This window comes from Alligator sinensis, unplaced genomic scaffold (assembly GCF_000455745.1).
Source record: "Alligator sinensis unplaced genomic scaffold, ASM45574v1 scaffold255_1, whole genome shotgun sequence".
NCBI lineage: Eukaryota > Metazoa > Chordata > Crocodylia > Alligatoridae > Alligator > Alligator sinensis.
The window spans coordinates 745,555-756,099 of record NW_005842270.1 but is presented as its reverse complement, the minus strand read 5'-3'; the positions used below and the strand labels follow the sequence as shown (position 1 = coordinate 756,099).

General features: G+C 52.6%; 1 protein-coding gene across 5 annotated transcripts in view; it reads right to left on the bottom strand.

Moving 5' to 3' along the window:
* Positions 1–10,545, bottom strand: part of ANKRD11 (ankyrin repeat domain 11) — a 186,490-nt gene that overhangs the window by 106,859 nt on the left and 69,086 nt on the right. Inside the window, exon 1 of one of the 5 annotated variants that reach the window (XM_025209154.1) lies at positions 4,971–5,100. The exons of the other annotated variants lie outside the window; for them this stretch is intronic. The gene's annotated coding sequence lies outside the window, so the exon portion shown is untranslated. Of the gene's footprint in view, positions 1–4,970; positions 5,101–10,545 lie in introns of those variants that run through there. 5 annotated transcript variants of the gene reach the window in all.

The window sequence follows — 10,545 nt, the reverse complement described above, 5'->3', positions numbered from 1 at the left end:
TGCTGGGGTGGGGTGGGGGGGGGGGTTGGTTTTATTTTAAGTATTCGTACGTCCCATCAAAATACACGGCCTCTTCCAAAGGGGAAATACTCTCAGAATCCAATTATAAAACCCCTGGCTGCAGAGGCAGTTTATTTCTTCCGACGTTCGTCTACGGACGCGCTGCTATGTTGTCCCCAAAGGAGCATTTCTTCCTTTAACATCCAAGCAGAAAACGAATGCAGTTGGTCCAATAAAAGATATCACCCACAAAGATCCTTGCCTCTCACATAACCCTGCTCGAGTCATTTCTCCCTGGGACTCCCAGGGCTCTTTGTGGGTTATGTGGATTCATTTATCTGGATTTTTAAAGCACGCCTGATTTTTCACTCTTAAGTGATGAATCTAAAGCAAGGGAAGGATTTCCCAAGCCCCCAGTTTCTCCGGACAGCCGGGCCCTGCCCACGATGGGGCTTGGATGCCAACCCCCCCATGCCAACCCCCCCTTAACTGAGCAAGCTTTCCCCAGTTGCAGCACGCCCACAGAAGCCCCTCGCAGTTTGGAGAAATGGAGATTAGCAGGTAAGGAGAGAAAGAAACACCCGGCAGAGCTGGGGAGACCATTTTGCCTCCGTGGTAGGTTTGGTGCAATGTTAAGGCACATCCTGTGCCAAGATATGATGGAGACAGGCTCTGCCGGGCCTCCCGGGGCGGGCAGGCAGTCTGTCCCCACTATCTCCAGCAAAAAGTCCAAGCTAGCAGATGCATCCTATTGAAACCCAAGACCTCTAGCTTATATCTCAGTTTCTCTGGTGCAAGAGGTGGCACTGCCAGGACCAAGCTCCCACGGGGTCACGTCTCCACTTTGAACCGGAGCTGGAAGAGACAGAAGCCAGCAGAGACCACCACAGGTTACAGGCAGTACACAATCTGGATAGCCCTCGTGAGGCCTACGTCCAAAAGGAAGGGCCACCATTTGCACACCCACGTAGGGACGGAAAACAGCACTCCCAGCAGGTCAGCTCCACAGGCCCCAAAGGGAGTGACCACATCCAAAACACTCGAGGAGTCTGGGGTGCCTGGCCAGCTGCACCCCTGCCAGGTGGGCACTGAGTGGGAAAGCAGCAGCAGATGGGAGATGTCCCCCACATGCCACGTGTGCCCTCACTTGGTCTCCAAGAGGACTGACCAAGCAGAAAGGAAGGAGCAAAAGGTTTAAATAAAATAGGTACTAAGGCAGGACCCCGCAATCGCCACCCTCCCTAATACAGGATTCGCAAATAATGTTTTACGTGACCGCTAAGAGACCCAAGTGGTCGGTTTTATGAAGGGCTATCAATAGGTCTCGCTCTATACGCTTTGATTCAACTGAAATGCAGATGCTCCTTCCTCCCCACCCTTGAAAAACAAAATCCAGCAGTGCACACGACAGCAGGGGGGGGACCAAGCTGCAGGCTGGGTGCCACAGAGACACAGGCAGCCCGTGGGGGCACGAGTGCATCAGGACCAAAAAGTGAACCTGGGTAGGGGCGGACTAAACAAAAGGAAAACTGAATGGTATAATGTTACGGCTTGTCCCGAATAAAATATCAGGCTAACAAATGGCGTAATATGTCGAGGGGGAAAAAAAGCAGGTGAGGCTGTACCTGGAATACTTTAATGGGTTGCTGAACATTACCCCTTTAACACGCACGTTCTACACAATAAAGTACCCGTTACTTTTTGCAAACCTACTTGGATTAAGGGAAAAAAAAGCAAGCAGCCTTAATTAAGAGCACGGTACAGGCTCATTATCAGTAATGAAATTAACTGCACACCAGGTTTCAGGTGAAGACAAAGCTCCCATTTTGTGCGTCTTTTCATAGTGCAGATTTCTCCATGTTGCTCCATGACTATTTACTACTTCAAATCATGCGCATCTCTGAAGACTCCCAAGTTACACATTTACTAGATGGTCTAATTTATCCACTATCGAGTAAATACTTTATTAGCAACTGCTTAAAGTCATAATTATTGCCCTGTGAATAAGCAGATTTCAGAAACAACAAACTAACATACCCCTGAATTAATGCACATGGGAATACATTGTACATGCATGTTAAAAACATGACTTTTCCAGCAAAGCGGTATGCTGTTTAATTGTTATAAAACTCTTTTTAAATACCAAGAAAACAAGCGCACAGACCACCACACCTGACAACTGCATGTTGATCCTGAAGTGTTTTTCAGTGGCAAGAACAAACACACTTTCAACTTCCGACTGGATTTTAACACTTCTCTGAAAAAGCAGTTCACCTTTGTAGAGCGAAGAGATTTCCATATTATAGTAGTGAGGTTAGCTGCCAGATTTTCAAGGTTAATTGACAACGTTATTATACAGCTTGCTCGGATCTACGATGAATCAAGCTGAACTCGGGTATCTGAGATGTTGCATTGCCACTCCTTCATCCCCTTCCGTCTAATAGCCTGTTTAGCCTTTTACTTCTCATACATGGTGGGGGCATCACACCAATGGTCGTCAACCAAGCTGGAAGTAGCAGGAAATCCTTGTCAGCTGAACTGCTTTTAAGAAACCCCCAGCATTTTAGAAATTCAGACGGGGTTGGAGGGGGCATTAACTTCGCCCACCATGCGGCCAGCTCTGAAATGAAGTGGAGCCCTCTCCCGTCCCCAGAACCACGTTTAGCGAGACGACCTGAACCATTTCTCAAACCAAAGTCTGCCTTCCTTGGGATGCAATAGGGATTCGAGCATGCAACGCAGCGGATCACCTGGCTAAAAGCAGTCACCATATGCTTGGGGGAAAGGAGCACAGTGCATCTGCCCCAGCTAGGACTGACCCCTATTTCTGGGGGGCTGCAAGGGTCCATTTGCAGTGCTACTGAAGGTTGCTATTAAAGCTGCCCTCTGGCCAGCACGTGCCAACCATCTGCTGGCTCGCCACCCGCCAGCCCCAGCCTCCTGCTCCTGCCGCACTTCACTTCCTGCCTCTGTTGTCCCCCAGTCGAACCAGCCACAGAAGATGTGAATTAGGCCGATTCCTAGATGAGCTTTCTTGCTTGAGGAACAGGAAGCACGGCGCGCAGAGGGAGGGGCTCGTTCGGACCGGGGCACCTGACGGCAGCTCTTGGGGCCGGCCAGAAAAAGAAAAAGCGGCACAGGCGTGCCCCAAGAGACTGCATGAGCTGCCTGCCATAGCACGAGCACTTCTGTTCTCATATGCTTCTAGAAACCTGGTTTCCTCCACGGTGAGTAATTCTACTTTCTAAGGGACGACTAAAATACCCAGCTTTCAGCATTGCTCATCTCAGTGCGGGTAAGTGAGGGGGTTACAGTTATGTACCTGGGCTGCTAAATTTCCATGATGAGCTTGCAAGGCTGGCTCTTGCACTAGACACGGTAAAGCACTAATAAAGCACAGCCTTCACTTATGAATGTCCCGTTTTCAGAGGTTTAACACTGGGGAAGGCAGGGGAGAAAAAAAAACCAACAAGCAGGATCAAAGAATAATGAAATCATGAGCCTGGGAAAACCATTATCTTCGTCACCCGTGGTTTCTAGACACCCGCTGCATTGCCTCTCCCGTGGAGGAGGGTAAGAAGAGGTCCGTGCACTTTACTACCAGGGCTCATCTTCCCCTGAATCTGTAAAGCTCGACAGATTCACGCACGAGCTGCCAGCGCGAGGCCTTCTCTGCAGAGCTGCGCTTTGCTACGTGCTTCGGCTTTTTCCTGTCTGTCTAAGAGGGGGCTGCTGAGCGAGAACGGCAAGGAGTCGTCCCCAACCTGGGCACGATTCACCGCCTTTCCTGCGAAGCACCCCCACGGAGGTGCCGCGAACGCGCACCCGCAATACAGCACGGCCGCGATCGTGCCCCGGGAGCAAGGCCGGGCAGCGTTAAAACAGGAGCGCGCCATGTGCCCTCCGACAGACGCTGCTGACAGGAGGCAGGGCCGTGCTCAGAGCTGCTCAGGAAACCCAGATGAGAAGACCGACACGGACGACATAAGCCGTTCTATTTTTACCAGCCAATGGGACGCCGCGCCTGGCTGAGCAGAGGGCTGTTTCTCTTCTCGGCAAGCGCTAAACCCGGTTAGAAAGATTAATGTTCCCCTCTCAGCAGCACTATTTTCCTTGCACTAATATTCGGCACGAGGGAAAGGCCAGCGCACCCTCCCCCCGGGAGAGCGGCGCTTCGCCCCCGTGCCCGGGCGAGTCCTGGCCTCTGCCCAGACCAAAACGAGTTGGTTGCAACGGTGGGATTTTTTTTCCGATGTGGATTAATGTCCATTAAGATCCGCAGAGAGACTCATCAGCTCACTCCACATACACAGGGGCTCAGATAGATTTCCCAGCACTTACTGACTAAGCCCATCAATCAGAGCAACATCCACCCATGCCAACCGAGCCACTTCCCTGCGCCTGACCCGCTGCGATCCGCGTGCACGCACGTTGCTGAGATAACCAAGCGGTCAGTCCCCTCCCGAGTACACTTTGGGAACGAGCCGTCGAGTAGAAGAAACCTATTCAGATGCATTCTGCGCCGGCTTCCCCCCGGATCCACGCAGCGCGCTCCCACAAATATTTGGGCTACGGGACGAGGACATACCACAAGAGCGCGTGCCAAGCTCTCTGGCAACGACTGGCCCTGCTTGCCACCTCTTGGTTTCGTCAGGCCTTGCCTTGCTTCCTGGCTCCGCTCCAGGTTTCCGTCTCCCAGAAGACGGCCCGCCTGCTTGGCCGCGCTATGCCCCATACCGCCTCCTTCCCGCCTCCCCACACCCACTTCTTTCCCCTTCTTTTCCAGAACAGCTTTCTCGAGCATTTTCCCCGATGAGGGCATTTCCTTTTCCTGCCCCATGACAAACCAATCAATCAACCCACCCGTCTTCCTATATGGTTCTCTTCCGCCCAAATTAAACTATCCCACCGCCCATCCCAATTCTCGCACCCGCTTCAACCATCCACACCCCAGGCTATGCACTACATACCTCCACTTCGCCAGAGGATGAAGCGACTGGCCACGACGTCCAGCTGACAGTGCAAATCTGTGCCCCAAGCCTGCGCTACAGGAGCGGCTGGCAATGGGGGATTCGACGGTGCCTTCTCCACCTGGTCCTGATGGTGTCCCTGATCTCACCAGCCCCCCGAGTCCTTCCGCCGATGCAAACTCCCTGTCCTTACCTTTGCAACCCTTCATCAAAAACCTTAACTCTCGTTACCTTGCTGAGCTGCCTGGTGCAATGGACACGGGCCTTGAACTCCGCCAACTTTCACTGCCTTCTCACCTCCCAAACTGAACTCTGACGGCGTGCGCGCCACCGAGTTAAAACGATGCCACCTTAAGTACCACCAGCAGTTTTCAGTTCAACCTTCAGTGCCACCAGCAAATTTTTGTCATATAAAGTAATTATAATAAATGTTAACGCGTACCACTGACAGGCTGCCTGCATCCCAGTGGTGGTACGCACATCACAGATTAGGAACCGCTGTCCTAGACCATAAACTCTTCGTGGCAGGGATCCTCCACGTTAGCACAGCACCCAGCGCACCGTTCCTAAAGCTGACCGGGGCCCCTGGGTGCTATCACGATGCATTTGCTGCTATTGCTACAGGAGCCACCTGCTCCTCCTGAATGCTAGAGAGCTCTCAGCTACCGTCAAGGTGGTGCTGCCGCCTCCATCATCCTATGCCTCCTGGGCTACGTCTCCGGGAGAAGTCAGGAGCCGTTCAAGCAGCTCCAGGGGCTCTAATGTAGGCAGGGCCCCGGTGCGCCTGTGTCACTGCTCAGACATTAAACCCATCAGAGCTCTGCCTACGCACCGCTGCCATGGGTGGAGCTGCGCTCGGGGCCAATTCTAGGTGCCACGTAGGTAGTGCAGGTACTGATTTTCCCAGCGTAGGTAGACACGGCCCGGCCAGGTCTGAGCACTCCCGCACCGCTACGGCTGCCCCTCGGAGCTGCCACGTCATGCAAGGCTGTAAAAACTAACCAGATTCCCGTCGGCTTCGCTGCTGCCCACGGGGTCTGAAAAGCAAGCGGTGAGTACTAACAGAAACCTACTCGATTTTCTCACCCCGGCATCTTGGTAAAGCCGTGACCAGCAGCAGCAGCAGCAGCTGTCTGCAGGCTCCCAGCATCAAAACCCCCTCAAAGGGAGCAGTGGGGAACCATCCGCACCACGAAGGCTCGTTACACAAACTTGGTTTCTTTTTTTAAAAAGCAGACCAAGATCTGCAAGGTCGGGGCCCATGAATTTTCTCCCCCCTCTTTGTAGGCCACCGAGAAGGCCATGGCAAACGACCAGTGCAAGTTCCCGTGAACCGGCCAGACCCACTTTTGCCCGGGATTTATGAGAGCAGCTGATGCATTTTTAGACTCTTGTGGAGGGCTGACTCATGTCTCAAGTACACCCTGCAAACAGGAGGAGACACCGTGACCAGAAAACTGCAGCGATCTTACAAAGCCTACCTCACCCGGGTGCTACAAGGATGCGTGTTCATAAAGCACTTGGACAGCTTGGGTTAGACGATGTTACGCAAGTGCAGAGCAAAACTCACTCCGACTGCCGATGGCTGTTATGTTGTAATCGTTAACATGTTAGTTAAAAATCAACTTTCACAAATACCGGCTGGTTTCAGCAGTCTCTTAACCATGAAGGAGGCACCAGACCTCAGCGACTGTTCTGAGACCTGTTAGCAAAGATACGAGGCCGGGTGAGCGAGGACGGCAGAACGAGCAGAGGGGAAGCTGGGACCCCTGAAGGTGCTGAGTACCAGCACTTTAATTACTGAAAGTCCCAGCTTGTGGGTGGAAAATGGAGGCCAGGCCCAGTCCTGCAGGACTAGCCAGCAGGGCAACGGACGCAGGTACACTGAGCTTTTTCCGAGAGAGAGAGAGAGGTCAGATTGGTTTACAAGGATGAATGCGGAGGATAAGGCAGCACACGCTCGTGTGTGGGCCAGCACAGGCTGAGCAAGGCAGGAAGAAAAGCGTGAGCAAAGTGGAGGAAGGAGCGACTGCAGAATGCAATTACGTAGGGCTGGAAGGCGTCTCCACGGCCATCAAGCCCAGTCTCCAACTAGGGCAATGAGCTAGTAGGATGTAGGTCAGACGCTGTCTTCAAAGGAAACAGTGAGCTTGGGGAGAGTGGAAGCCAGCAAAGACCGGAGGAGGTGGCTGACTGCACTCTTCGGTGGCAGTAGATTAGACCAGAGTGGCAAGAGGCAGAGAGATGAAGCTGGGTTTCAATGGGAAGGATGGAAAGAAAGCGTGGATTTGTTCCGAGAGATCCTAGACCGGGGCGCTGGGATAAAAGAGGTGTCGGAGCAGACGGCTGCAAGGCCAGAGGGCTGCTTGAGGTCAGAAGGGGAGGGACAAGACTGCTGATAAGATTGCCTATTACCCCAGACTGGTACAAACACTACGTGCCCTTCTCTAGGAGACTGACTACGCAGGGCACAGCTCCTGGCACTGATTACAGAGAAAATCAGGTGGTATCTGGTGTTAGCAAGACGTGGTCTGTCAACCAATAACTTTCTTAGACCCAAGTACAATGCCTTATAGACACCTCTGTCCAGAGCCCATTTTCTTTATGCACGAACTCCTCGCATGGCCCATCGCTTGTTAGAAAGACACCAACAGAGCTAGTCTGAAAGTTTTTTGGGGTTTTTCCTGATAATTTATTCTACAACATTAACTAACAGTTGGCAGGGGACCCAAGTCCACAGAAACCGCAGAACTGCTGGGGCTGGAAAGGATCTCAAGACTTCGTGTAATCCCCGTCTGCCTGGGCCGTGGACGGAGGAGGAGAGACCCTCCATGACCCGTGCTGCATTAGCAGTACTCACAAGCTCCCTTAGACCTGAAGTTTTGTCTCCTGACTTACAAACATCATCTTTAAAGGGGGGAGAGAATCTTTATCTGGTTTAAAACTAACTGCTTACAAGCCAGCTAACTAGACACAAGGCTTGATGGTTTTGTATGATGCTCACCCACTGCCTGAGCCCCTTCCAGATGTTTCAGACCAAAAGATTTGCAAGCGTCTGAGAACAGACAGCACAACAGAGCTCTATAAAGCATATTGCCTTCATACTTCTCCCTGAAATCATAGGATCCTAGAAAATGAGGGCTGAAAGGACCTCAGGAGGTCACGTCTAGTCCAATCCCCTGCTCCAAGCAGCACCAGCCCCAACTACACCATCCTAGCCAGGGCTTTGTCCAGCTGGGTCTTCAAAACCTCCAAGGATGGAGAGTCCACCACCTCTCTAGGTAACCTGTGCCAGTGCTTTACTACCCTCCTAATATTAGTTTTTCCTAATATCCAACCTAACTCTGCCTTGAAACAAACTCAGGTGCTCATTTTTTCATTAACATCCTCCTACCTGCAACGCCTTCACCCCCCGACCCAAACTTGATGCAGTTTCATTACTCTGCAGATCCAGCTGAACTCCACTGTGGTAAGGCACTGGCTCAGTCCCACAACACTGATGCTTGCAACTGAGATGCAAGGGTGTCTCGTTTTCAATTGAGTAATACCGGGCATTTGAAAACCTCTCTCTTCCACCAGGCCTAAGGTCTCCCCCACACGTGACGTCTCCCTCCGAGGCTTAAACACCAGTGCAACACTCATGGAGACCCATGGCTGGCTCTCCGCCCGCTGGGTAAGCGAGACCCGGTCTGACCGCTGCTCGCTGCCGCTGTATGTCAGCGCTGCCTCCACGCGGCCGCAACACTGAATTCCTAGAGCGGAGGCACTGGTGACTAAGAGCAGCAGTAAGCTGTATCTATGCCACAAGCCTACTCCCACCCATCAACTCTATGAACTGCAGGCTTAATATACCAGACTCGTGGCCCGTGGTGGGTGGGGAGAGTCCTTCTGCAGGACCATGGCTGGAGGAAACCCAGAAACACTTCTGGTCCAGACACCTGGGGTGGGCTGGTGAGACAAGGGACCTGGACATTTTCTTTCCCTTTACAAAGCATGAAACTCTACTGCCTGCCACAATACAAAGAATAACTCTCCCTCTAAACTTTTAATGGATAAAATAACCCTTGCCTTCCACGATAAGCAATGGGAAAAGAAAAGAGAACCCTATACACAGGATACCGCCTCACCCAAATCCTCCACATGCCACAGTGAACACCAATTTTAACCTGCAAATTTGAGCACCCGCTGCAAAACAAGCTCTCCGTGCCTCCCCTACCCTGGAAGCGTTATTACGGAGTGGGCTGGGTCATATCCCTGGGGAGGAAAGGCTCTCAGGGGATCAGGCACCGAATTCAAGGTAGGGCGAGATGCTGCAGGCAGAGCCAGGGCACGGGAGACAAGCAGCTGGACACTAAGTGAAGGACTCATGGTGAAGCAGGTTGGGAATCTGGGTAGAGACCACTACTGAAGCCACAGGACCGCAAGAGATGTGGAGGAGACCAGACCTGGAGTGCCGAGCGACCCCATGGCCCACAAAGGCATCGGTGGAGCAGTAATCAGCTGACTCGCCCAGACAGGTAATTGTATTGTGTTTTTAAAACAGGCAACAAATGAGCAACTTGCTCTTTAGGTGGATGCAAGACTTGCAACCTACTATTCGGCTCCAGATTTCTCCTAACAAAGGAGCTCCAGGAAAGAGGCCAGGAGGTAAAAGGGGGAAATAAGCAGCTCGGCTGCTCTCCATCTCATTGTTTCCTCCAGAGCTTTTCCCCCTGCGCAGTCGACCTGGCAGGAGAGGGGCTCATCCGCCGGCTCCCTGCAGAGCAAGAGGCACTGACAAGTATCCCCAGCCCTGCTCCATCCATATTAGAAACCCCGGCCTTTGGGAAAAGTGACTACGGCAAGTCTTGACAGACAACAGGCCCCTTGTTGCTTTGGCCCTAGAAAACAAAGTCCATGGTCACTAAGCTGCTATTGCTTCCAGATACCAGAAGGCAAATACCACAACCAAGGGCCATGCAAAATGCAAGGAAGGGAAGGGACCCACTGCAGGTGTACGGACACCCGACGTCACCTGCAACGAAGTCAGGCTCCTCGTGTGCAGTAACTGCCCAAACCCCACGGGGTGACACACCACTGTGGGGTGTCACCACGAGGGCAGGTGGCAGCAGTGGCGGGTCCCCCTGCCACGCACCTACTGGCTATAGGAAAAAGGAAAAAAAACAACCCACACAAAACAGACCGAAAGGAACAGGGATGCAGAGATTTCTCCTGTAAATTATCCAGCTCCCCTTCAGGAGTCTACAGAAGTCATTTCCCCCCTCTGCATCTTGCACCTGCCACAAGCTCTTATTTCCACACCCTCGGCTCGCTAGCCCCACTTCCTTCTTCGGACAGGGAAATGCCCCTGGAAAGGCAAGGGTGGTCTTTTTCCAGCTGTGCATCCGTCCCCGTGCCCCCTTCTCCGCACCTGGTCTCTCCCACCCTCCCAGCTGCAGACCGGGCTTGGTCTCACAGAGGGTGGCTGGGCATCACCATTTCCCTAGAGGTGCCAGCACCTACAGAATGAGGCCCCGGTGTTGCTGATGTTGCAGCTGCCCACGGAGAAGCACCACTGCCTTGTGCTCACTCGGTA